We start from the raw sequence: 27,421 nt of genomic DNA, 5'->3' as shown, positions 1-27,421 counted from the left end.
AAAGCTGACACACCATGTCACGTTGGTTTCAGGTGCACAACTTGGTGGTTAGACAAGTCTAAACAGTATGCTGTGTTCACAAGTGTTGCTGTCGTCTGTCCCGTTCCATCACCGTTACAATATCATGGACCATATCCCTTATGCTCTGATTGTTACTCCTGGAACTTAAGCCCTGCCTGCGGGCCTGTATCTCCCCCTGCGCGTTTCCATCACGCACCCATCACGTTTCCCCCACTGCTGCTTCCTACTCTGGCAACCATCAGTTCTCTGTATTTGTAGTTCTCATTCTTTCTCTCTCTCTCTCTCTCTTTTTTTTTTTTTAGATTGCACACGTGGGTGGAAACCTACTTGTGTTAGCATGACTGACTTCACTTAGCATGACACCACCAAATGCTGTTGGTGTTTCAATAGGAACTGCATTGAATCTGTTGGTTGCTTTGGGTGAACGGACGTCGTGACAATATAAATTTTTCCAAGCCATGAGCATGGAATGTTTTTGTGTCCTCCTCAACTTCTTTCATCAGTAGTTTTCTGAGTACAGATCTTTCACTCCTTCGTTTAAGTTGACTCTTAGCTATTTTATTTTGGTGCTATTGTAAATGGGATTGTCTTTTCTAATTTCTGCAACTTTGTTAGTGTATAGAGATGCTACCAATTTCTGGGTATTTTGTGTCCTGCCACTTCACTGAATTCACTCATTCTAATAGTGTTTTGGTAGTATCTTCAGGATTTTCCATGGTCAGTACCCTGTCATATGCAAATAGTGACTGTTTTTCTTTACGACTATGGATGCTTCATTTCTTTTCCTTGTCTGATTGCTGTGGCCAGGACTTCACTACCTTGTTGAATAACAGCAGTGAGCGTGCACATCCTGTCTTTCTCCTGACCTTAGGGGAAAGCTGTTTTCCATCATTCAGGAGGATGATCGCTGTGGGCTTTGCATATATGGCCCTACATATGTTGAAGTATGTTCTCTCTAAACAAAACCTACTTTGTTACACTTTGTTATAACGAATACATGTGGAATCCTGTCAAATGCTTTCTCTGTATCTATTAAGATGATCCATGATTTTTATCCTTTTGTTGCTGTGCTGGATGATGATGTGCTGGAGGATGAGGAAGGAGGATGTGCTGGAGGGTAATGGTGGTGCAATGTGCTGGAGGATGATTTTGTGAGTATTGAGCCATCCTTGCATCCTGGAAGTCACAGATGATTGTGGTGAATGATCTTTTTGATGTATTGTTACTGTTTTTTTTTTTGCCTTTATTTTGAGGATTTTTGCATCTATGTTTATCAGGGATACTGGCCTATAGTTTTGCTCTTTGTGTGAAGTCTTCATCTGGTTTTTGGTAGCACGGTAATCCTGGCTTTGTACAATGTGTTTGGAAACTTCCCTTTTCCTTTTTTTTTTTTAATTTTTTTTTTTTTTATGATAGTCACAGAGAGAGAGAGAGAGAGAGAGAGAGAGAGAGGGGCAGAGACACAGGCAGAGGGAGAAGCAGGCTCCATGCACCGGGAGCCCGACGTGGGATTCGATCCCGGGTCTCCAGGATCGCGCCCTGGGCCAAAGGCAGGCGCCAAACCGCTGCACCACCCAGGGATCCCTCCTTTTTTTTTTTGAATAGTTTGAGGAGGATAGATAAACTCTTCTTCAAAGGGTAGAATTTACTTGTGAATCCATCTTGTCCTGAATTTCTATTTTTTGGTGGTAGTTTTTTTTTTTTTTTCCTCCCAATTCAATTTCAATACTTACAATCAGTTTGTCCAGATTCTGTTTCCTCTTGGTTTAGTTTTGGAAGATTTACAGGTTTCCAGGGATTTATCCATCTCTCTAGGTTGCCAAGCTTGCTAGCATATTATTTTTCATTGTATTCTTCTTCTGTAGTGTCATTTGTGTTCTCTCATTTATTATTTTTATTTGGGTCCTTTCTCTTCTTTGAGTCTAGCTAAACGTTTGTCAGTTTTATCTTTTCAATTTTTTTAGTCTCTACATTATTTCTGCTCTAATCTTTATTTCCATCCTTCTCACCCTGGGCTCACTTTGTTCCAGTTCCTATGGGTGTAAGGTTTAGATTGTTGGAGCTTTTTCTTGTTTCTTGAGGTAGGCCTGTATTGCTATATTCTTTCCTCTTAGAACTACTTTCCTTGTGTACCTGAGATTTTTGGACTATTTTCATTAGTATCCATGTATTTTTTTTAACTCTTCTTTGATTCATTAATCCATCGGCTATTTAGTATCATGTGGTTTAGTCTCCATGGGTGTTTTCCCAGTTATTGTGATCTATTTCTAGTTTCATATAGTTGTGACTAGAAAAGATGCATACTATGATTTCATTCTTAAATTTATCGAGGCTTCTCTTATGACCTAATATGTGAACTATTCTGGAGAATGTTCCATATGCACTTGAAAAGAATGTAGATTCTGTCTTGAGATGGGATGTTCTGGATATATCTTCTGTCCATCTGGTCCAATGTATCATTTAAAGACATTATTTCCTTATTTTCTGTCTGGATGATCTAGCTATTGATATTAGTTTATCTTTATTCCTGTTAATAATTGCTGTATGTATTTAGGTGCTCCACTGTTGGGTGCATAGATACTTATATTTTTTAGCATCAAGTTTTTATTTAAATTCTAGTTAACATAGAGTATAATATTGGTTTCATGAGTAGAACTTAGTGATTTATCACTTATGTATAATCCCCAGTGCTCCTCAGGGGATGGGCTAAATGGGTGATGGATATCACGGAGGAGGGCACTTGTGATATTTATAATTGTTAAATCATCTTGTTGGATAGATCCCTCTATCAATTTATAATGGCCTCCTTTGTCTCTTGTTACAATCCTCGTTTTAAAGTCTATTTTCTCTGATAAAAGTATTTCTATCCTAGCTTTTCTTTCCTACTTCAATTTGGATGGTGAATGTTTTTCTATTCCTTCACTTTGTCTACGTGGGTCTTTAGATCTGACATGAATCTTATAGGCAGCATGTAGATGACTTTTTTTTTCCCTCCATTTTTCCACTCTGTCTTTAGATTGGAGCATTTAGATCATTTACATTTCTTTCTTTCTTTCTTTCTTTCTTTCTTTCTTTCTTTCTTTCTTTCTTTCTTCTTTTCTTTCTTTTCTTTCTTTTCTTTCTTTTCTTTCTTTCTATTTATTTATTTATTTATTTATTTATTTATTTATTTATTTTGATCATTTACATTTAAAGTAACTATTGATAGGTACTTCATCTTAAAATTTTGTTTTCTGTTTTGTTTTTTAGTTCTTATTCTTTTTGAATGAGTATAGTGTTTGGATTTCTTTATTTTTTTTTGGATATATCTCAGTTTTGGATTTGTGTTACCATGAGGTTCATGTATAACATTCTAAGTAAATAGCAGTCTCTATTAATTATGATTAAAGTTGAATCACATTCAATTATTTGATGGTGATTTGAGTTCAATCATATTCTAAAAGATTTTTTCCTCTCCGCTTTTTTACTCCCTTCTCCACATCTTATGTATACATTGTCATATTTTACATATTTTTAATGTTTTTCTTATGTCTACTTATGACACTTCCTATCCAATTAAAGGTCCCTTGAACATTTTTTTTCTTCTTGCTACACAATTGCTTCCTTTATCAGAAAAGGCTATATTAAGGACTTTAGTCTGTTCTTAAAATTTTAATTCCAGCATAGTTAATATATAGTGTTTCAGGTGTACAATATAGTGATTCAATGATTCTGTACATTCCTCTGTGCTCTTCATGATAAGTGTACTTTTGGCCCCCTTCACTTATTTCACCCACCCCCTCACCCACCTCCTTCATGGCAACCATCAATTTGTTTTCTATAGTTAAGAGTCTGGGTTTTGTTTTTTGGGGTATTTTTTTTTGGGGGGGGTCTTTTTTTTCTTGAATTGCACATAAGTGAAATCACAGTATTTCTGACTTATTTCACTTTGCATTATACACTCTAGATCCAAATAGCTGCAAATAGCAAGATTTCATCCTTTTTTATGGCTGCATAATGTCAAACCGTGTAAATGTATGTACATCTCCTTTTCCATTTGTCTTGGACACCTAGGTAGCCTCCGTAATTTGACTTTTGTAAATAATGCTTCAACAAACACTGGAGGAACATATCTCTTCAAAACTGTTTTCATATTTTTTGGCTAAATACCCCATAGTGAGTAGAATTACATGTGATAATTCTCGAATATGCCTTAATTCTATTTTTTTATTTTATTTTTCCTAATTCTATTTTTAATTTTTGGAGGAACCTTCAAACTGTCTTCCAAAGTGGCTAGACTATTTTGCATTCCCACTAACAATGCACCAGAGCTTTCTCCACATCCTCACCAACACTTGTTTCTTATGTTTTTGATTTTAGCCATTCTGACAGATGTGAGGTGATAAATCATTGTGGTTTTGTTTTGCTTTTCCCTGAAGAGAAAATGTTCAGCATCACTCATCATGTGTTTGTTGGCCATCTGTATGCTCTCTTTGGAGAAATGTCTGTTCATGCCTTCTGCCCACTTTGGAATTAGAATTTTTTTTTTTTTTGGTGTTAGGTTGTAGAAGTTCTTCATGTTTTTTTTTATAAATTTATTTTTTATTGGTGTTCAATTTGCCAACATATACAATAACACCCAGTGCTCATTCCATCAAGTGCCCACCTCAGTGCCCATCACCCAGTAACCCCATCCCCCCACCCACCACCCCTTCCACCACCCTTAGTTCCTTTCCCAGAGTTACGAGTCTCTCATGTTTTGTCTCCCTTTCTTATATTTACCACTCATTTTTTCTTTCCCGTTTATTCCCTTTCACTATTTTTTATATTCCCCAAATGAATGAGACCATATAATGTTTGTCCTTCTCTGATTAACTTACTTCACTCAGCCATAATACCTTCCAGTTCCATCCCCGTCGAAGCAAATGGTGGGTATTTTGGGTACTAGCCCTTCATCAGATAGGTCATTTGCAAATATTTTCTCCCATTCAGTAGGTTGTCTTTTAGTTTTGTTGGTTTCCTTTGCAATGTGAAAGCTTTTTGATGTAGTCCCAATAGTTTATTTTTGCTTTTGTTTCCCTTGTGTCAGGAGACTTACCTAGAAAAATGTTGCTATAGCCCATATCAAAGAAATGACTGTGCTCTTCTAGGATTTTTAGTTTTAGGTCTCACATTTGAGTTTTTGTGTATCATGTAAGCAAGTGATTCAGTGTTGTCCTTTGCATGTAGCTGTACAGTTTTCCTGGCATTATTTACTAAAAAGACTTCTATTTTCCTGGTTGTATGTTCTTACATCTTTTTGTCAGGGACTATTTTACTGTATAATTGTAGCTTTATTCCTGGGTTCTCCATTCTGTTCTGTTGTCTTATGTGTGTATTTGTGCTAATACCATACATTTTGAATACTATAGCTTTGTGTAATGTATATCGAAATCTGAAGTTGTAATCCCTCCAGCTTTATTCTTAGAATTGCTTTGGTTATTTGGGGTATTCTGGGGTTCCATAAAAGTTTAGGATTCTAGTTTTGTTGGTATTTCAATAGGGATTGCATTGAATCTGTAGACAGGGTAATATGGACATCTTGGCAATATAAATTCTTCCAATCCAGGAGTATGGAATATCTTTCCATCTTTCTTAATTTTTTAGCAGTGTATTTTTTTTTCTAGTTTTCAGAGTACAGGTCTTTCAGCTCTTTGGTTAAGTTTATTCCTGGATATTTTATTCTTTTTGGTGAAATTGTAAATGGGATTGTCTTTATAAGTTCTGCAACTTTATTAGGGTATAGAAATGCTATCAATTTCTGGGTGTTAATTTTTGTATTCTGCCACTTTCCTGATTTCATTTATTCTAGTAGCTTTTTGATGATATCTTTAGGATTTTCTATGTATACTGTCATTTGAAAATAGTGATAGTTTTTCTTTACCAATATGAATGCCTCTTAATTGATGTGACTGACTTCCAATATTATGTTTATTAAAAGTGGCGAGTGTTCATCCTTTTCTTGCTCCTGATCTTAAGAGAGAAGCTCCATTTTTCACCATGGAGGAAGATGATAGCTGTGGATTTTTCATATACGGCCCTTATCATATTCCCTCTAAATCTAATTTTTGGAGGATTTCTATCACAAGTGGATGTTGTATTTTGTCAAAAGCCATTTCTCATCTATTGGAATGATCACAAATTTTTTATCCTTTTGTTTATATGTATCATGTTGATTTGCCAATATTGAACCACCCTTGTATTCCAGGAATATCCCACTTGATCTGTGAATGAGTAAATATGCTGTTGGATTCAGTTTGCTCATATCGAAGATTTTTGCATCTGTCCATCAGAGATAATGACCTGTGGTGTATTGTTTTGTTTTAGTATCTTTATCTGCTTTTGGTATCAGGGTAATGCTGGCCTCACAAAATGAAATTGGAAGCTTTCCTTCCTCTTCAGTTTTTCGGAATAGTTTGGAAAGAGAATAGATATACTTCTACTGATGTTTGGTAGAATTCACCTGTGAAGTGCTCTGGTCCTGGAGTTTTGTTTGTTGGAAATTTGATTACTCAGTTTCATTGCTGATAGAATAAATTTTGTATTTCTTAGTAATTCGGTTTTGGGAGCTTATGTTTTCTAGGAATTTATCTATTTCTCTGGGTTTCCCAATTAGGCATATAATATTTCATAAGATGATAATCTCTTATATGCATTTTATGTCTGTGGTGTTAGTTCTTTCATTTCTGATTTTTTTCTCCCTGTCTGCCTAAAGGTTTAATTTTATTGAACTTTTCAAAGCGCCATCTTATGGTTCCATCTACATTTTTTTCTATTTTGCTTGTTTTCTGCTCAAATCTTTCCTTTGCACTGGTTTAGAGTTTTTTCTAACTAGTTCAAATACAATTACCTTGTTTGAGATTTTTATTTGTTGAGGTAGGCCTGCGTTGTTATAAACTTGTTAGAATAGTTTTCACTCTACCTCAAAGATTTTTGGTCTACTGTGTTTTCATTTTCATTTGTCTCCATATGTTTTATGATTTCCTTAGATTTTCTGGTTGACCCATTCATTGTGTAATAGAATGCTATTTAACCTCCATGTATTTGTGGTCTATGCAGATTCTTTCTTGTGGCTAATTTCTAGTTGCGTAGCATTGTTAAACAACATGCATGGCATGACTTCTTTTTGAATTTGTGGAGACTTGTGGCCTAATACATGATCTATTTTGGAGAATGTTCTACGTACACTTGAAAAGACCGTGTGTTCTGTTAGCATGGATGGTTCTGAATATGTTAGATATAGCTGCTGGAATGTGTCATTCAAAGCCAGTGTGTCCTCGTTGATTTCCCGTTTGAGCTATCTACTGATACATGTGAGGTGTTAATGTCTTCTATTACTCTTACTATTATTTATTTTGTTATTAGTTGCTTTATATATTTGGGTGCTCCCTTGTTGGATACATAAATATTTACAATTGTTATATCTTCTCATGGATTGTTCCCTTTAGGATTACATCATGTCTTCCTTTGTCTCTCATTAGTCTTTGTTTAAAAAGTCTATTTTGTCTAATATTGGTATTGCAACCCAGGTTTCATTTTACTTCTATTTGCATGATAAATGCTTTTCTCTCCGTTTACTTTGAATATGCATGTGTCTTTGATCTGCAAGCATGTCCTTGTAGGCAGCATAGAGATGGGTCTTCCATTTTTATCCATTCTGTCACCCTGTGTCTTTGGGTTGGAGCATTTAGTCCATTTACATTCAAAGTAATTATTGATAGGTATGTGCTTACTGTCACCGTTTATCTTTCTTATAAGGTTCATTTAGTGGTGGATAAACTTTATCTTTTTCTGGAAAACTCTCCAAGTCTACATAACATCGCCAGGTAAAGTATTGTCTGCAGATTTCTTCCTTTCAGCGCTTTGAGTATATCATGGGACTCCCTTCTGGCTGGCAGTATTGCTGAAAAATCAGCTGATATAGTCTTAATGGCTTTCCCTTTTAGGCAACTTTTTCTCTTGTTCCTTCAAAGATTCTCTTTATCTTTAACCCTTGACATATTATTTTGTGCTCCAGTTTAGACCTCTTTGGGTTCATCTTGTTTTGAACTCTGCTTCTTGGCCTTGGATATTCATTTCCCTCAGGGGTGATGGAAGTTTTCAGTTATTTCAAACAAGTTTTCTACACTTTTCTGGGATTCTTATACTGTGAATACTCGCTTGATGTTGGAGATCTTTTAATATATTCTTTTAATTATTTTTTTTAATTTTATTTATTCATGAGAGACACAGAGACGCAAGCAGAGGGAGAAGCAGGCTCTGTGCAAGGAGCACGATGTGGGACTCCATCCCAGGACCATGACCTGAGTCGAGGGCAGATGCTCAACTGCTGAGCCACCCCGGTGTCCCATATATCCTCCTTTTTTTTTTTTTTTTTAAGTTGGGTTTTTTTTTTTTTTTTTTTCCTGTTCAGCTTGTGTGCTTTCCATTACCTTATCTTCTAGATTGCTGATATGCTCTTCTTCTAATCAACTCTTGATTCTCTGAAGTGTTTATTCAACTGTGGTTCTATTTTTTCTTTATTATATGTCTCATGGAGTTCTTCCATTCTTCTCCAGCCCAGTGAGTATCTTTATGATCATTATTTTTTTTTAAAGATTTTATTTATTTATTCATAAGAGACAGAGACACAGGCAGAGTGAGAAGCAGGCTCCATGCAGGGAGCACGACACGGGACTTGATCCTGGGACTCCAGGATCACGCCCTGGGCTGAAGGCAGGTGCTAAACCACGGAGCCACCCGGGCTGCCCATGAACATTATATTAAATCCTTTATTAGACACATTTCTTATCTGCTTCATTTAGTTCTTTTTATGAGATTTATTTTTGTATTCTTTTGGAGCATATTCCTCTGTCTCCCCATTTTGCTTGACAGTGTTTTTATGGGTTAGCTGAAATGTTATTTCTCCTAAAGTTGGAGTGGTCTTGTGCATAGTCTCTGTTATGCAGACTGTGTGCTTGGTGTCTTTTGCTGACTATGGCTATTAAACTGTGGCTTTTTACAGAATTAAAAAAAAATAAAGAAAAAGCAAAAACAAAACCAATAAAAAAACAAATTTTAAAAATAAAAAAAATAAAAATATTAAAAAGCCTTGTTTTCTATGCCCCAGCATCACAGGAGGTGACTTGTAAGTCACCTGGGCTTGATGAGGTTGTGAGCTCCCTGTGAGGAGACAGCTTCCAATGACGGCATCTGGTTTTGCCTGTTAGAGCCTTGTGACCTCCCAATTATGGCTTCTGAACCTGCCCCTGATGACATCCAGACTTGGGTCTGTTTTTTTTCAGGTGAAGTGGAGAGCATTCACACAGCCACTTGACCCTTTGACCTGTGGCTGCTTTTCCTATGCCTCAGTGCAGCCAGGGCTGGCATGGGCTTGTGGACTCTGGCCTCACTGAAGTTGCAAGCTCACTGAGATGAGCAAATCTGCCCATTTGGGAGTCCCGACACTGCTCTGGGTGGGCACTTCCAAGGTTGGGTAGGAACATAAACTGTAGTTCTCTAGTGCCTCTGACCTGGAGAGCTTTCCTACAGCTCCTCTACTGCTTCCTAGAGTTCTAGTGTCGTCTCTTTTGTATGCTAATTCCTCTTTAATATGACAGTTTTTTGCTGTGTCCAAGTATGGAGAGGGATCTGTTCCTGGTTCCTAAGTACCCTTTCCTCATTGCCCATCACAGTGTTGGGGAGTTGGGATTCCCTTTGTCACCATGTCTCTGTCTCTTGCTCTTCTCTCTCCAGTTATTGGATAGCTGTTCAGTAAGCCCTCAGGTTTTCTTCAGAAGGAATTGTTCAATTAATAGATGTAATTTGGTGCATTTCAAGGAGATGAGTTAAGTCTTAAACCAGAACTCCTCTTGATACTGTTTTAAATGTGGTTGTTTTCTGCTTCCTTTTTGAGAAATTATTTATGTGCAAAAACACAACTTATTCTTGTATTCTTTTTTTAATATTTATTTATTTATTTATTTATTTATTTATTTATTTATTTATTTATGATAGAGAGACAGAGGCAGAGACACAGGCAGAGGGAAAAGCGGGCTCCATGCCGGGAGCCTGACACAGGACTCGATCCCAGGACCCCAGGATGGCGCCCTGGGCCAAAGGCAGGCGCCAAACCGCTGAGCCACCCAGGGATCCCCTATTTTTGTATTCTATTCTGCAACTTTATGGAATTTGTATCAACAGTTTCGGGAAGTCTTTAAGGTTTTCTACATGTGAGAATGTCACCTGTAAACAGATAATTTCTTCTGTTTTGGGATACCTTTTCTTTCTGGGTCTGCTAGCTTTTGCTCTCAAGGCAGTTATGTTTAATGGAAGTGGTAAGACTGAGCATCCTTGCCTTGTGCTATTAAATGAAAGCTTTTTATCTTTCCCCATTGTCGACGGCTAGCTATGGGCTTTTCATAAGTGAACATTACTGTAACTGAAACTGGGATACTGGCATGAGAGCTAACATAGACTTATGGAACAGAGACCCTAGAGATCCAAGTATATATTGTCCACCAGTTTTTGACAGGGGCACCAAAATTACACAATCTCAAGGGAATGGTGTTGGGAAAACAGTATCCACATTCAAAATTATGAAATTTGGACCCTTGTCTTAAAACATGCAGAATAACTCAATCAGGCTAAATACAAAAGTCCTAAACCCACAGAACTCCTATGAGAACATGAAATAGCTCCTTGACGTTGGCCTTGGTGATAATTTCTTGAATGTGACACAAAAACACAGGAAACAAAACTAAATGAGTACACTGCATCAAACTTAAAAGCTTTGGCGCACCAGAAGAGGCAGTAAACAAGATAAAATCACCTTACAGAATGGGAGAAAATCTGTACAAAGCCATGTAACTGATTAGGAGCTAATATTCAAAATGTGTAATGAACTATGGCTCAAGAGAAAAAACATTAGATAATGGATGGACATTTCTCAAAAGACGGAAGTCCTAAAGGGATGTGAAAGGGGACTGAACTTCATTGATCCAAGGAAATGTATATCAAAACCACAATGAGATATATCCCCTTACATCAGTTAGGATCGCCATTCAGAAAATGCAAGATAACAAGTGTCCATGAAGATATAGGGAAAAGGGACTCTCATGCAGTGTTTGTGTGAACATAAATTGGTGCAACCACCATGGAAAAACAACATGGAAACTCAATAAATTAGAACTACCATATGATCTAGCCCTTTCACTTCTGGGTATTTACCCAGAAGAAATGAAATCAGGATCTGGATAGCTGCACTTCCATATTCATTTACAGCGTTACTCTCAATGGTTTAAAGAGGGAACAATTTAAGTGTCCACAGACTGATACAGAAATTGTTATATATATATATATATATATATATATATATATATATATATATATATATACAACAAAATATTTAGCCATGAAAAAGGAGACCCTGTAATGTACAGCACCATGGATAAGTCTGGAGAGCATGCTAAGTTAAATAAGCTGGATACAGAAGAAAAAAATGTGGAAATTAAAAAGTTGAATATGTGGAAGCAGAGAGTAGGTGGTAGGGGAATGGGGGAGATTGGCCCAAAGTTGGTGTGCTCTAGAATAAGTCCAGGGATCTCCTATATATCATGAAGGCCAGCAGCTGGTAATCCTGTATTGAATACTGGACATGCTAAGAGTAGATAGTTAGGTGCATTCATCACACACACACAGTGGTTGTGAGGGGATGAGGCGTTAATTAGCTTGACTGCACTGATCATTTCACTCTGAGTATCAAATCACCATGTTGTACACCTTAAGTATACTTTTATTAAAATAAGCAATGGACCACCCCTTCAATAAAAACCCCAAAAGGGCATGATAGTCACGAACTCCATCTTCACTCAAACATAGGTAAATCCCCAAAAACCTACAACAAAAAACTATATAAAATTACATGCTGTTTATTTCTAGATAACTATAATATGCAAATGTATATAGACACACATCTTTGTATATATTTGTGAACTTCATGTATAAAAGTACATATACACGTAAAACTTAAAAAAAAAAAAAAGGAATGTGTATGTAGGTAACAAATCTCTAAGGGAAAACACAGTGATCATTAAACCTAAAACTCATTGTGGTGAGCCTTGAGTCTGAGGAAATCAGTGTGAGTGTGAGGAAGGTCATGATAAAAAGGGGTTTACAAGGAGCTTCAGAGGTGTACTTTTTACTCTATTTCTTAAACAGTGTGGTAGGCAAAATGGGGTTTGTTATACTTTCTACCTTAAAATCAAGACTCCATTTGATAGGTATATATGGTGATGTGATTTAATCAGGAAAGAAACTTATTTCTCCTGTGTTCTACAATTTTGAAAGGGCTAAATAACTCACATCCAGGATGTTGAAATCATATTACGAGGGGTGCTGATCATTGAGAACTGGGCTCTAGTTATGGGATTAATAAATGGCTGTTTAAGTGGATACTAGAGTTCATTTATTTTGTATGTTAAAATTTTGGCGGGTATTAAATTGTTGGGTTTAATTATATCACTGCTCCCTTCCTGTTTAAAGCCTTTTATTTTTTAAAACCTAAAGACACAGGCACATCAAACTTTTAAAAATGACAAAAAACCCAAAAGATTATATATAATCTAAATTACAGAGCTTTTATGGAACAACAAAATGTTCTATATTTCAAAATATAGAAAATTCTTAGACATTATCAATTCAATAAAAATCAGATCAATGGTTATGAAGCATTATAGAACTTTGCTCTAGCAAGTATTTCATAACATTTAAATGTTATAAAATGTGAATACATTTATATTAAAAATTAAAAGTTTGAAACAATTTTGAAACAGCAAAAAGGGAAAGAGAATCAAGACAAACATGTCAACTATAGAGCTGTCACATTCTAGAATGTCTTATTTTTCTAGCCTAAGAAGGTTTTATAACCCCTTGCAAGTCTTCAAAACCCTTTTGTATTGTTTACTTCATCATCCCTTCCTATACTGGTTTTCTTACCAAAATTCAATAAAAACAAATCAAGACTTCCTCTTAAAAACATATCAGAAATTATTAAAGTTCCCAGTTTTATTACAGTAGAGTCTTTACTAGGAGTGGATATTGAATACATCTGTGTATAAGGTTTTCTTCCCCTTTCAGATAATTTCATAAACATGATTTTGTGTACTGGCCATTTATCAAAATCTTATTCAGATACACTCTAAGGAGTAACATGTATACTTTCTAGCACCTTTTAAAGAAGTTTACTCTTTTTTTGGTATTGGGGTACTTGGACTTCCTGTACAAATGTCTTCAGTTTTGAGACACCAGTTAGCCTGAACTGATCTTGTCCTGTTACCAGCAGTGGCTGATTTTCCTAGAAGGATCTTCTTCCCCTGAATAGCTTACAAGGTTGAGATGGGAATTTGGGTGCCACTTGGCATAGTTGATGGGATCCTGTAAGATGTAGGTATTTTGGACCTTCCTTCAAGATGGATTCTTGTGAAGAACTATACATTTAACATTTATATTCTGGGTAGCAGGCACTGAGCTATTGTTTTCAGGGCTTCAAAGAGGAACACCATTCTCCTAATGGTCCTATGAGGTGTAGGCTTCATTACTGTTGTCTCCATTTTATGAAGTAACCTGAAGCTCAGAGACAGAGGGTCCAAGTAACATGTTTGTCCCCACACGAGTAGTGAAGGACAGACCATGCACATGGACCTGTGTGGGGGTCAATCCTGAACCATAGGCCTACCTCATCACTTGGATTTATCCATTTCTCTTTGCAAAGGTTAATGTACAAAGAGTTATTCCTACCTACTTACTAGGCTAGGAGTTAAGGTCCTATTTTTAGAACTTGTTCTTAAGACCCAGAGAGCCTGCAGACAAATCAGGAACTGTAGAGTCTGGATTCCACAAGATAAATGCTTCATGCTCCTTCTCTAAGGATTATAATCAGATACTTCTTATGGTTCAAAGTAGCCACTGCCAAACTGAGCATTTTTCTGAAGCTGAGAGGTTTGATAGACCTCATAAAATATATCGGTCCACATTTTTTTTTAGCATCTTTTGACATAACCAAGATGCCCACATCACTATGCTTGTATCTTATTTAGGAATTTCTCTCTGATGCAGGAATGATCTATAGTGATCCAAAATATTGGCATCTTCTGGTGTCCTTCATGCATTTGCAATGACCAGTTCTTCATGACCAAATTAAAGCAGGAGTGCCTGGAAACACAGATAAGGTAAATGTTTGTCCTTGTCGGCGTTAGTGCTAGGAGCAAATTAGGGTAGTAAGCAGACTTCCTCAAACCTAAGTGCTATCGATGGAATGATGCCTCCTAAGTTTGTGTTCAACTCTGACCCCTGTATGATGGTATTAGGAGGTATGTGAGCGGTGCTGTCGCTGCTCTTGTGTCCCCTGTGTGGGATGCTATGGGCTGAGAACCTGTCTGTCTGTCTCTCTCCCCACTCTCTGAGGGAGAGTATGATAGACCATCCCTGAATGCACTACCAGGGTGCACGTGGATTCTTTGAGCTAAAAATCAGTTAAGACCCAGCAAACTCAGGAAGAACTTGTTAACTCCTTAAAAGCCTGAAAATTTAGGTAGGGGGCCTATACCAGAAAGGGGACTCTTCCCAGAGCTGAACTTTCTGTATTCTGAGACTTCATGGCTGGACAAATATTTGAATTGCCTGGTTCCCTGTGAGTCTATTTTTATGGGGCTCCTGTGCATATGAAATTTGTCTTCTATTAATGACCATTAATAATCAGGCCAGCCAAAGAACCTAGCAGGGAAACATTGGTCTCCCCTACAAGTGGGGCACCTCTGGTGGTCACTCCCTCCGGGGCGGCTGCAGCTTTCATACCAGTAGTGTGCTCGTATAAACTTAAAACTTTGTCCTTGTCTTTTCAGCAGATGAAAGATTTTCTCAGACTTCTGGTCTGCTCTTAATAAGATTGTGAATGATCCCTCATTAAAAACAAGATGACAGACCCAAAATAAAGTACCTTATCCTGAGCCCCATGGTCGCCAAACCAAGACAAAATTAGAACCTCTTCCAGAAATGGAATCTCAAACGGCTCAACCGGGAACCTCTGATCTGCATGAGTCAGGTCATCTGCCCGACAGCCCTGCCATCCCCTGAGGACAGCGACCTTACACTAACCAACCTGCTTTTCTGTCTAGCATAACCCCCTTGTTCCTACTCCCTTGCGCCTCTAAAACTCTTCCATCTTGTACAGCAACTTGGACCTCCCATCTGTGAGATGGAATGCTGCCTGGCTTAAACCCATTTTGGCTCAAAGAGAAAAACCCCTTAATTTTAATAGGCCTCATTTTATCTTACAGCCGCTCCGATGTCTGAAGAGGAGATCAAAGGAGACTCTCACTGACCCCCAGGAGCAGCAAGCAGCCGGGCAAAGGTACCTGAGGGCCCCTTGAGCACGGTGCTTTCTTGACACCTCTGGAGGTCATGGGTAGGTCTCTGGCAAATCCTGGACCCTAGTTCCAGAGCTGAGACTGGGTCCTCGTGCGATGCACAGTGGATCACCCCCTTCCCCTGGGGAGCCTGGGGTGAATCAAATTTTGCTTTAAGGCTGAGTGAGCAGGTCAACCCGATGAAAGGTCATCTTGAACTACAGTGAACACAGTGGAGACCGTTCAGCCTACATAAGCTTACCTCGTGTTTATGAGGCGTCCTAGAGAGAGAGGGGTCTCAGCTAAGCACTCCCCATAATGAAGAGAGGGAGAGTTGTTTTATTCTTTTTGCACAGATTGTGCTGGACCAGGATGAGACCCCCTTGGGCACCCCACTCTTTCCCAATGGCATTGTTGGGTCGGGGGGCAATGGCAGAATCCAGCCACAGGTGAGAATTCTTGCCGGTCAACTCTCTCAATCTCTGCTGTGCCTGGGCAGAGGAGGAAAGTAACGTTCCTGTTGTCCCTTCCTTCCCAGATAGTCGCGGTGACATGCAAAAATACATATAAGTAGATCTTTGAGTTGTGACTCCTGAAATTGCCTCCAGGTACCCATTGGGTACCAAGAACTTGGGTTGGTGACTATTAGTTTTGAGGGAAGCCCCAAAAATGTGGCTGAACACAAAAGTCGGTTGTAGTAGATCTGTAGCTGGGGTCTTATTAAATGTTGCCTTACCCCACTCCCCCAGGGGAATCGTCTGAGTCAATCTTCTGGCCAACCTTGGGAATGGCTCTGGCTCCTGGGAAGGTGGCATGTTTTTCATCCTCTTTGGGAATGCCTGTTGCATCCAAAGAGTTGAATATTGCCAGAAATTTTTTTTTACTATTCTGGCTGAAACCTGACAAGAGATTTAAAAGGTGTTTGAGTTGTTTTATGTTCGGAAATGGGCCAGATTAGAAGCTTTATATGCACAGCCTGATAAGAAGAACTTTCTTTTATGCCTTGTCTCCTAAGCTAAAAATAAAACTTTGTACAAACAAGAGGGAAAGAAAAACACTCTAAGTCTTCTGAGGAAAGACTTATTGAAATTTACAAAGATATATAACTTTAAATCCAGATCTAGGAACCTCCTGACTTCTGTCTTAGTTGTGGGTCATCTCCCTGATACAAAGAAGCAAACTGAAGATAATGCAGTTGGAGCAGTGTGGGTTCTTACCAAAACCCCCCTTATTCATATCAAAAGGCTTTCACATCCTGTAAAAGATCTGAATTTTGGGTACAAACGTCCTTCCTGGTGGAACTGGCAGCTGTACCTTTTCTTCTGGAAACAAGGTAATTCTTCTTTCCAGAAGCTTAAAGATGAAAAGGATAGTTGAAAAACCAGTCTTAGGAAGTATCTTAGGTTTCTTCCACAATTACTAGCCAAAAAAAAGAGCCATCTGAGCAAGGAAGTGTCTTCTATTCTCCAGAAACAATAGCATGAATCCAGCTGTTTATCAATTAGTCGTAGGTTATTGTAAATGTCGTAAGGCTAAAATTTTAAAGTGAAGTTATGAGATCTGATTCCAATTGTATATTTATATGTCTGTGTCTATATTCTAAATTATTATTTTTTTAACCTCTACAAGTTTTGGTGAACCCATCCAAAGAACTCCATTTAATTTGCTTAAGGACAAGTGTTTATATAAATCAGGTGTACCCTCAGAAGTAGAGAAAGGAAATATTTCTCAAGATCCCGTGGTCTAGGATAATCTTTGATAAATATGGCTTACATTGTTTAATTAAAATAGTCCACATCTTCAGAGTTATCGGCATTAAATATAATACTTTATCCTACTGCTTTCACTAATAGTCAAGTAAGCTCATATTCTTTCTTACAGAATTTTGCAGTAGGAAAGATAACTGAAGATGGTTAGCAGTTCATTGTGACACTTTCGGGACTAAACATAATAAAGAACAAGTAAATACTTGTAAGATGTGAAAAGTGAATTCTTTTTTAAGAAGTGAAATTTTCAACAAATTACGTTTTATGGTATGTCGCCTTAAAATAGTTTCAAAAATCTTTTTGGTGACTTGAAGCCTCAGAGTTACAGGGAGACAGGTGCTGGACATTCCTTGTAGTGATTTCCAAATACAATAAAATACTGAAGCGTTAACCACTGAACATAGGTTTATCCCCTCTTCGCTTCCTTTTACAGAGGAACTGTGTATTTGGGTCTGTAAGCAAACCTGTCTTGTCCCTTTTTGAAAGCCCAGAGTGGTGTGTATTACTTTTCAGCCTTAAACATGGATTTCCCAGGCACTCACCCCAGTGATGGAGCTCTCCAATAAGCGTGTTTCCAGCACATGACTTAATAATGAACCAGGCTTCTGTGTTTGGAGATCTTGGTTGACGTTGATACCCGACGATGTAAGCCACTTGCTTTTTTTCTCACCATTCTTTAAATCTCTGCTCTTTGAACAGTGAGCCTAGAAAACCCTGGGTGCCCCCTGACCCCTGCCCTCAAAAGGAGCACAAGCCCAGGGCCATGTGCACGCTCTCCTTCTACCTGTGACCTCACTGTGTGGCCCCAGGTGTGTTCTGTAATTTCCAGCTCTTGTAAGGAATAAACCTTTATTTTATCAAAGTTTCCTGATGGTTATTGCTGAGGGGGTCTGGCACTCATAAGAACCATAGGGGCTGGTCCAGCCACAACATTATTCACTGATTGGTTGAAACCTGCACAGAATGATGCCACAGAGAATTTATTATCGGGAAAAATGTTTCTACAACTCAGGAAGTGCATTTGTCAGTTGGCCAATCCAGAGAATAGAAGGGTAATATCCACAATTGCTTGCTTAGTTTTCACTAGGAATTAAGGATTTTAAGAGTTCAAAAGTCTGATCAATACATGTAATTAAAACTACTTTCAAATAATAAAGGAAAGTAAATGATGGCTTGCTCCAGAATGAGAAAAAGGGGGAAGAACCAGGAAAAAACATCTGAACATACATAAAAAAAGGCTGTAGAAGATTTATGGAAAAGGGATCTTGGGAGAGGAACTTTATGTGTAGTCAAGCGAGGACGGGAATGGATTTAAGATTTAAAAAAAATGAGTTTCGGTATCAGTACACTAGAGCAAAATTAGAATTTGAGTTTTCTACTTTAAAAGCTTTCTTAGATTATTGACATTCCTTCAGTAGGAACCCTATGTTTCTTAAGCAATCTGCCTGCATAGCAAAAATTGTGTGTTTTACCGAGTAATTTCCTGAGCTTCAGGTTTTCATCCTTTCTGATTTCTTAAGGAAACCCAGTCTCTTGTTCTCAGGGGTGCTAAGCAGTTTCACACCTATGTAGAGTTCAGTACTTGCTTTTAGAATCCTGTTCCCATGTCCCCTAAATCAGTATTTTAATCTGTGATCCTATTTAATCAAATGTTCAAACGTTTTGGTGGTTTCCCAAAATCAAATGCTAAATAGTCTGTGCTCAAATTAACTTTGAGATTTTCCAGCAAGTCTCTGGAAAATCTCAAAATATTTGTCTTTCACATTGTAAAAGAGATGTTAGATTAACTAGGTTTATTTGGTTTGCTAAATGATGCGGGGTGCATCGTCAAGTAATGATAAACCTGCAGTTATATATGTGGGTATGTTACTAATACAGGTATTATAGAAAGCACCTGCAGTTCATGGAAACTTGTCAAAAATGTCCACTAAGTACCTTAAATTGTCACTTAATTATTGCCTCGTAATAACTACACCTGCTTATCCTGTGAACTCTGAACAATACTTTAACCATGGCCATTCCTAAGTCTTTGTCATTTACAGTAATTTTTTTTTCTGATGCTTTTGGCAAAGTGTGTGTATAAAACTGTTTCATCTTCAGGGAGACTCTTAAAACCTGTAGGATGTTTCAAAAGCATTGTTTTGTTTTTCCAGATTATACAAATCTATTTTTTTTCCTAAGCTATCAACAATTGGGTAAAATAGACCTTTGTGAATGAAGATGATTAATCTTTTCCTTCCTATCTGATCCCTCCAGAATGCAGAAGCTCTTAGCTTTATTGCCATAACAATACTACTTCCAAAAGTTTAATAAGAACCTGTCTTTTTTGTAACAGGACCCAAGTGGAAGCTTTGGCTATATTAGCAAGGTTTTGACCAAGACATCATATTTGAGAATGGTATAGACTCAGAGCTGACCCAAGAGCTTTGAGGGACTAAGTTGAGTTATGGCGTCAGTAACACCCCTTAGAAAAATCAGTGTTGGTGTATTGTTACAGGGTTCCCAGCAGCCTGATATGGTTGAGTGAGAAAGATCACTTCTAGGCAGGCCCAGGAGCCTCTGGGTATTTGGGGCAGTTTGAAGAAAACTCCAATCTTAGAGCCACTGCAGGTGAGATCTGATGGTGCGTCTTGATTGGCTTCTTAATCTTGAGATTGTAAAAGTCGAATCTGATATTCCTTAAAAATCTGGTAAAGCAGACTTAAGCTATCTGGCCAATCACTATTTGGCAAACAATAATTTTTTATTATCTTTGACTAGAAATAAGTAATTGTAGAGAAACTATTTACTAATAACCTTTGTGGGTAAATATTCTAAGGCTTCTAATGTCAGACGTATTGTTTTCTACCTACAAACTGAATCCTGAGTTCAAGTTTCTCTGATATTTGGATCTAACTCCAAAATTTAATTTTTTCCTATTCTGTCTTAGAATCACTAAGAATAAAAAATGCCCCTTTTCTGAATCCATGCAAGCTAAAGGGGAGAACTTGATATGAACTTAAGCAAACCACCTTCCTCAACAGCTCACGTACAGGCCATCTTCATGCCTGTTGTGTGCACCTACTCAGATCACCAGAGCAATTAAAACTTGGAAATCTGGAAAATGTCAGGATGCCACTTCCTGCCCTAACTCCACATGCAGATGCTTCTGCCCAATATCTAGGACATTCTTGTGACTGGCTGCATTCAGGACTCCGAACCTGGGATTATGGTCTGTTGTAATCATTAGCCATTTTTTTTTTGTTTCCGTTGAAAGTGGTTTATTAGATATGGTTGCTTGCACAATATAGACCAAACTTGGGAGCCCACCTGTGTCTGCACCTCCAGAAATGAGACAGAACTAGCTCAGATGAGTTTTGACCAGAGCCATGAGGCTGGTTGAGATGGAACCATGTGCCAACTAGGACTCTGCTTGGAGAAGTTTCACAGGTGAGACTGAAGGCGGGGGAGGGGAGAACACATCACCCCAAGAGGTTCTGTGTTGGCATGTGGATTGGTTTTGAGCCAAATGCATAGAAGACCCAGCAGACTCAGGTAAAGGTGTTTACTTGTCCCTTAACTGCCTGAAGGAATTTACAGAGAACCTGTACCAGGGACAAACCTTTCTGCTCTAGTTCTCTACATGGTGCAAATGTCTGAATATCAAACATCAGCCTTTCTCCTCTTCCTGAGGCTTCTCACCCTATTAGGATCCTGGAGCCCTACTGTGCTTTCCTAAGGATGGTGGTGTCCAGGGCGCAATGTCCTGAGCACCTGTGATTCTAATTTTATAGTTTTCCTATACATATAAAGTTTTTCTCCTGCCAATCTGTCTTACTAATTAGACCAAAGAACCTAAAAGGGAAGAGGGAAAAATTGCCCACCCCTTCAGATTGGGAAAAACTCTAAAAGTCTCTCCACCAAGAACCCCTCTTTCTGGGGACTGCTGCAGGGGAGATCTTGGGACTCCCGACAGAAGCTGGCAGAAATGAAGAACTTTCACCGTGTGGGTCTCCTGGATCTCTGCCGGCAAGGTCTGGTGAAAGTGGGGGTGCTGAGCATTCCTTTTCCTTTTTCCAAATTAGGATTAGTCAGAAGAATCACTTGGGGAGCCTAGTGCATCAGGTGGATGACTCCGGTAAAGACTTAAAGTGAGTCCTGTTGTTTCCTCCTGCAGGTGGCCATTGTGTTCCTCTGTCTTGTCCTCTGTCAGGAGGAGGGGAACCAGAGGGCAGTACACAGGCACAGCCCCATTAGCCCGCTGCTGGAGCCAGGCCCCCAGACTGGCGCGTTCATGGTTCTCACCAGCTGGGCGTCTGTTTAGACAAACTTTGCTGTGGGTCCCTTCTAACAACCAGATGACATCTTCCTTGTGTTCTTCACCTGAGAGCTTGGCTCCATGACCTGGGAGAAAGTTCCGTCAGGTCCCTCCCTTCTGGAGGGTGCACTTAGACTCTGGTGGCCAGTTGAGTAGACTGGGATCCCAGACAGGAAGTCCCCATCAGCACCCTCTCCGTCGGGCCAACCTGGCTTCTCAGGGGTTTGTCATAAGGGGTCCCGGTCTGTAAAGGCCTTTGTCATCTTGACCCTAATTGTCTTGTCGGTACAAGAAGGGTCCCATCGGCAGTGCCCGCCCAGTGTCACAGGTTAGCAGGTCTGTGACTGGAAGGAGTCTCACATGTGAAAAACCAGAGATGCTGCTTACACCACATCATCCTTACTTGCCCGTGCAACAGAGGTCTGGCTTTCTTGGGCCAATTCTGGAGTGAGCTTTTGCATCTTGTGAGGGCTGCAGATTTTGCAGCCTTTTTGGGGGATGCTTATGCCCCTTGCTCTGCCATGAAAAGGCCTGTTGGGGTTGCATTAAGAAAGGTCTACTTGGGCGGCCCAGGTGGCTCAGCAGTTTAGCACCGCATTCAGCCCAGGGCGTGATCCCCGGATCGAGTCCCACATCAGGGAGCCTGCTTCTCCCTCTGCCTGCATCTCTGTCTCTCTTTCTCTGTATTTCTCATTAATAAATAAATAAAATCCTTTAAAAAAAAAGTCTATTTTTTAACAGCCAGATGATGGGATCCTTGATTTGGAGAAACTTGTATATTCAAAAACCATTTACAGAGAGAGAGCACCCCTATCCTAAACAACTCTCTTATTGTTACCTATGGAAAGACCAAAATGAAAGACAGGAGTGTAATCACTAACCCTAGGGAGTCTCATAACAGGATGACAGATACTAGATGTAGAACAAAAATTAAAGTCCATATGCAATATCAATTTCCCTTCTCCAGACCCTGCCTCATGTCCTCAGCAAATTCTCTAGCCCCCAAAGTCCTCTGCCCTTCCCAGAAAATCCATTACATATAAGCTGCTCATTTTACCTTCCCCTTTCCCTACAGAATTTCCAGAGAGCACTCCTACCCCATCTCCAGGACCAAGGAAGCAGGTGTTTGTGTAAATGTTGTAAGCCAGGAAGAGCATTGAGCAGAAAGTCCAGAACAGGAGTCGCTCAGGCCTTCCCAAGCAAGGTTCTTCGCAGCCATATCCCGGATCCCTCGCTGCAAAGAATTCACGGCCCACAGCCAGCAGCAGATCTTTTAAATTACCCATTCTCAGAAGATCCTTCCCAATTCAGAGAAGAATTAAAATGACACAGAAAGGTCTCCTCACTACTCCCAGGACACTTGACTAGCTGCTTAAGGGTGATCTTTCCCACCATGATTAGATTGAAGTCCAGAGACAAACCAGATGCCTCCCCAACCCCCCACACAACTCCTCACTGAGAAAGCAGATGACCAGAATGTCTCCCAGGCCCACCTACAAACATCAGGAAATGGATCATCTTGGAGGCCAGTGTTCAGGCCTTAGAAATACAAGGAATAGCAGAGGCTTTTCCTTCTCAGCTGTGTTGCCCTGGGGTTGAATCATACACTCGGAAAAAGGAAAATAATGAAAGGCTGCCATTGAATGCTTTATATGGACTTCTAAAGGCCACCTGCCTCAAACCCTACTGCTCCAAAACCCAGAAATTGTTTCACTTCCATCAGGCATTTGGGGTTGGGGTGTCTACTCCTTGATCTAAAGAAGTAGAGCGGAGTAACAGGGGCAGATCAACAACCCTTGGTATTGGTCAGGCATCAACCCAATGGTTTGAAGAATTAAAAGCAACTGTCATTCTGAAAAAGTCATAAAAGCAGGGATAGAACTGTAGAAACCATTCAAAGCTGCTGTTGAAATCCTGAAAACCTCTCTTCTTCATCTCCGTGCTTGTAGATCTTGTGAAAGAGGAGGACTTCAGGGGAAAGACCAGTACTGCTCTTAAGAAAATGAAGGCAAACCTTAAATATTAATCCCCCCAGACTTCTCATGCTAGAGAAATACACCTCAAAATTCCTAGGAGTGTGCTTCTGTTCATTGAAGATCTCTAAATCTCACCATGTCTTTGATATAAAAACAGCCCAGGAGGTAACTAAAACATCAAGGACACTGCCTGCAAGAGAATAAAAAGAATTTTTTTTCAAAAAAGATTAATTTAGGACCATTACCCAGGGAAAGGGCAGACAGAGGGAGACAAGCAGACTTTCCAGCGAAGTGGGGAGCTCAATGTGGGGCTCAGTCTCAGGACCTCAAGATCATGAGCTGAAACCAAGAGACTAAACCAAATGAGCCACACAGGTACCCTGGAAAAGAGCCTTCTTAAAACCTACTAAAATCTATTCCAGAGCCTCCATAAGATTACTAGCAAAAGGCAAATACCTATCTTGAAAGTCTTCTCCATAAATCTTGATAAAGAACCAAAATATTAGCTGTGTAAGTTCGTGGTTACATCTGCCAGCATCAAATTTGGATTCAGTCAATTTTCATAAATTGCGTGTTTGTGTTGTACCTACTTCGTGGCTGAAGTTTGAAACAGAAGCTATAGGGTCTCCGCATTTTTAGCTTTGTGTATGATACATACGGAGGTATGCCCCTCTGTTGGGTTTTGCTTTACTGTGCTTCACAAATTCATTTTTAAGTGAAAATTTATGGCCAGCCAATACTAAGCGGGCCTGTCAGTGCCATTGTTCTTTTTTTTAATTTTTTTTTAATTTTTTTAACTTTTTAAAATTTGTATAAATTTATTTTTTATTGCTGTTCAATTTGCCAACATATAGCATATCACCCAATGCTCATCCCATCAAGTGCCCCCCTCAGTGCCCGTCACCCAGTCACCCTCACCCCCAACCAACCTCCCCTTCCACCACCCCTAGTTCGCTTCCCAGAGTTAGGAGTCTTTCATGTTCTGTCTCCCTTTCTGATATTTCCCACTCATTTTTTCTTCTTTCCCCTTTATTCCCTTTCACTATTTTTTATATTCCCCAAATGAATGAGACGATATAATGTTTGTCCTTCTCTGATTGACTTATTTCACTCAAGTGCCATTGTTCTATCAGCATTTGCTCACCATGTCTGTGTCCTATCTTGGTGATTATCACAGCATTTCAAATTTCCCACTTGTTATGGTCCTCCGTGAGCTTTGACATTACTACTGTAACTACAATAGTATTTGGGGTACCATGAACCACTCCCACATGAGACAGTGACCTTAATGTGTGCATTCTGAGTGTTCCACCCACTGGACATCCTGCCTCCCCCCCCCCCCCCCGCCCCCATCACTCTCCTCCTCAGGTCTCTTTCTTCCCTGAGACGCAATGATAATGAAATCAGGCCAATCAATAACCATGCCATGGCCTCTAAGTCTTCAACTGAAAGGAAGAGTCACACGTCTCTTTAAATCAAAAGCTAGAAATGATTGAGCTTGACAAGGAAGACATGCCAAAACCTGACGTAGGCCAACAGCTGGGTCTGTTGCACCAGTGAGCCAAGTTGTGAATGCAAAGGAAGAGTTCCTGAAGGAATTTAAAAGTTCTACTGCAGTGAACACACGAATGTGAAGAAAACAAAACAGCGTTACTGCTGATGTGGAGACCGTTTTAGGGGTGTGGATAGATCAAAGCAGCCACAACACTCCCATAAGCCAAAGGCTAATCCACAGCAAGGCCTCGAGTCTCAATTCTGTAAAGGCCGAGAGAGTAAGAAAGCTGCAGAAGAAATGCTTGAAGTCGGCGGAGGTTGATGTTCATGACTTTTAAGGAGAGAAGCTATCTCTGTGTAGGGTGAAGCAGCCAGGTATCCAGAAGATCTAGCTAAGGTAACGAAGGTAGCAGCACTAAACAGATCTTCACTGTGGGTAAAACAGCCTTACGGTGGAGAGGAGGCTGTCAAAAAAAAAAAAAAAAAAAAAAAAAAAAAGGAAGAGGAGGCTGTCTAGGACTTTGACAGCCATAGAGGCAAAGTCAGTGTCTGGCTTCTCCGTGAGAAGTTAATGAAGCTGAGGACTTTAAGTTGAGGCTGGCGCTCATCAACATTCCTGAAAATCCTAGGGACATTAAGAATTATGCTGAATCTACTCAGCCTGTGCTCTGCAAACGGGACAAAGCCCAGATGACAGCTCCTCTGTTTATAACATGGTTTATCTTGAGCCCACTGCTGAGACTGCTCAGAAACCTTTAAAGCATGATTCCTCACTGACCATGCACCTGGTCACCCAAGAAGTCCGATGGAGACTGTACAGTGAGATTCATGTTTTCACGCCTGCTAGCACAACATCCATTCTGCAGCCCATGGATCAGGGAGTCATTTCAACTCTCACGTCTTGAGAAATACGCTTTGTTGTAAGGCTATGGCTGCCGCAGATAGTGATTCCCCTGATGGATCTAGGTAAAGTAAATTGAAAACCTTCGGGAAAGAACTGATGCCCCTAGATGCCGTTGTAGAACATCATTCATGGGACAAGGTCAAAATACCAACGTGAAAAGGAGTTGGGGAGATAATTCCAACCCTTATGGGTGACTTTGAGGGGTTCATTTCGGATGAAGTGAAAATAGCCAGAGAACCAGAGTTAGAATTGGAACCTGAGGGTGGGGCTGAATTGCTACAATCTCAAAATTTCAAAAATGAGCTGCCTCTCAGGAATGAGCTAAGAAAGTGGGTTCTTGAGATGGAATCTATTCACTCCTGGTGAAGATGCTGTGAAGACTGTTGAAATGTCAACAAAGGATTTAGAATTTTCATGAACGTAGTTGATAAAGCAGCAGCAGCATTTGAAAGGATCAAGTCCAATTCTGAAACTCCACTGTGGGTCAAAAGCTGCCAAATAGCATTGCCGGCTCCGAGAAATTCTTCATGGAAGGAAGAGTCCATCAATGCAGCAAGCTTTGCAATTTCTTGACATAACCACCCTGGCTTTCAGAGACTGTACCCTCCGTGGCGGTGATCAGTCAGCTGCCTTCACCCAAGGAAGACCCGCCACCAGCAGAAGGGACATCCACCGAAAGATCAGGTCATGATTAGCAGTTTTTAGTAATGAAAGCACTTAAGATGTTTAAGATCTGCTGTAGCACTTAGTAGATTATAGCATAGTACACACAGTAGACCACAAATGGAACTTTTGTATGTTCCTGGAAACCAAAAAAAAAAAAAAAAAAAAAAAAAAATCAATGGACTTACTTTATTGCACTTGCTTTGTAATCTGGAAGGGAATCTGCAATATCTCTGAGGTATGCCGGTGTGTGTGTGTGTGTGTGTTTTCTTCCTCTAGATAATGATGCCAAAACTTGTCTAAGTTAGCTTAAAGAAGGGAAAAAGGACTCACCAAGGTAAACACTTTGACTCTCAGAAATATAACAGAAACTAACCCAGATACTGCTTAAGAACATTTGGGATAATCCTCAGTAAATCTAGTTTGTTTGTTGGCTTAATTAAAACAGACCTGTCCTCAGAGTTACCGAGATGAGCTACAGCACAGACCTACAACTCCTATCCTACTCGGGTTAGTAGATAAGCTCATGTGGCCTCTACTGCAAAATACGTCTGCAAGAAAAATCACGTGATTGTTTGCTTTTGAAGGTCTCATGAACTTTTCATGAGTAATAGAAATGTAACAAGTAAATTACTTAGATGTGAGATAAAAACTTATAAATGAACTTAATAGTAAATGTGTTTTATGGCATATCTTCATTCCCCCCATTTTTTCCACCCTTAGAGGCCTGCTAACTGAAGTTAAGTGATGGAAATTCATGGAACATCTAGGTGATACCTAAATAACATATAATTCTGGAGCATTCATAATGTAGGCTTATACACTTCAGGGTGCTTATTACAGAAAAACTAAAGATCTATGAATCGGAGTAAATAGGTCTTGGGCCATATTTTTTAAAA

The 27,421-nt window shown here is 39.4% G+C and overlaps 1 long non-coding RNA gene across 1 annotated transcript in view; it reads left to right on the top strand.

The window, feature by feature from the left end:
• LOC112659118 (uncharacterized) overlaps positions 1–18,012 on the top strand; it is a 67,282-nt gene extending 49,270 nt beyond the window's left edge. The window contains exons 2-4 of the long non-coding RNA XR_003136192.3: positions 14,134–14,246; positions 15,354–15,427; positions 17,702–18,012. This is a non-coding gene — a long non-coding RNA (uncharacterized LOC112659118). The remainder of the gene's footprint in view (positions 1–14,133; positions 14,247–15,353; positions 15,428–17,701) is intronic.
• The last annotated feature ends 9,409 nt before the right edge of the window (positions 18,013–27,421 follow it).

This window comes from Canis lupus, chromosome 2 (genome assembly GCF_003254725.2).
Source record: "Canis lupus dingo isolate Sandy chromosome 2, ASM325472v2, whole genome shotgun sequence".
NCBI classification, from domain to species: domain Eukaryota; kingdom Metazoa; phylum Chordata; class Mammalia; order Carnivora; family Canidae; genus Canis; species Canis lupus.
The sequence above is the reverse complement of the archived record's forward strand: the minus strand, read 5'-3'. Positions and strand labels throughout refer to the sequence as shown.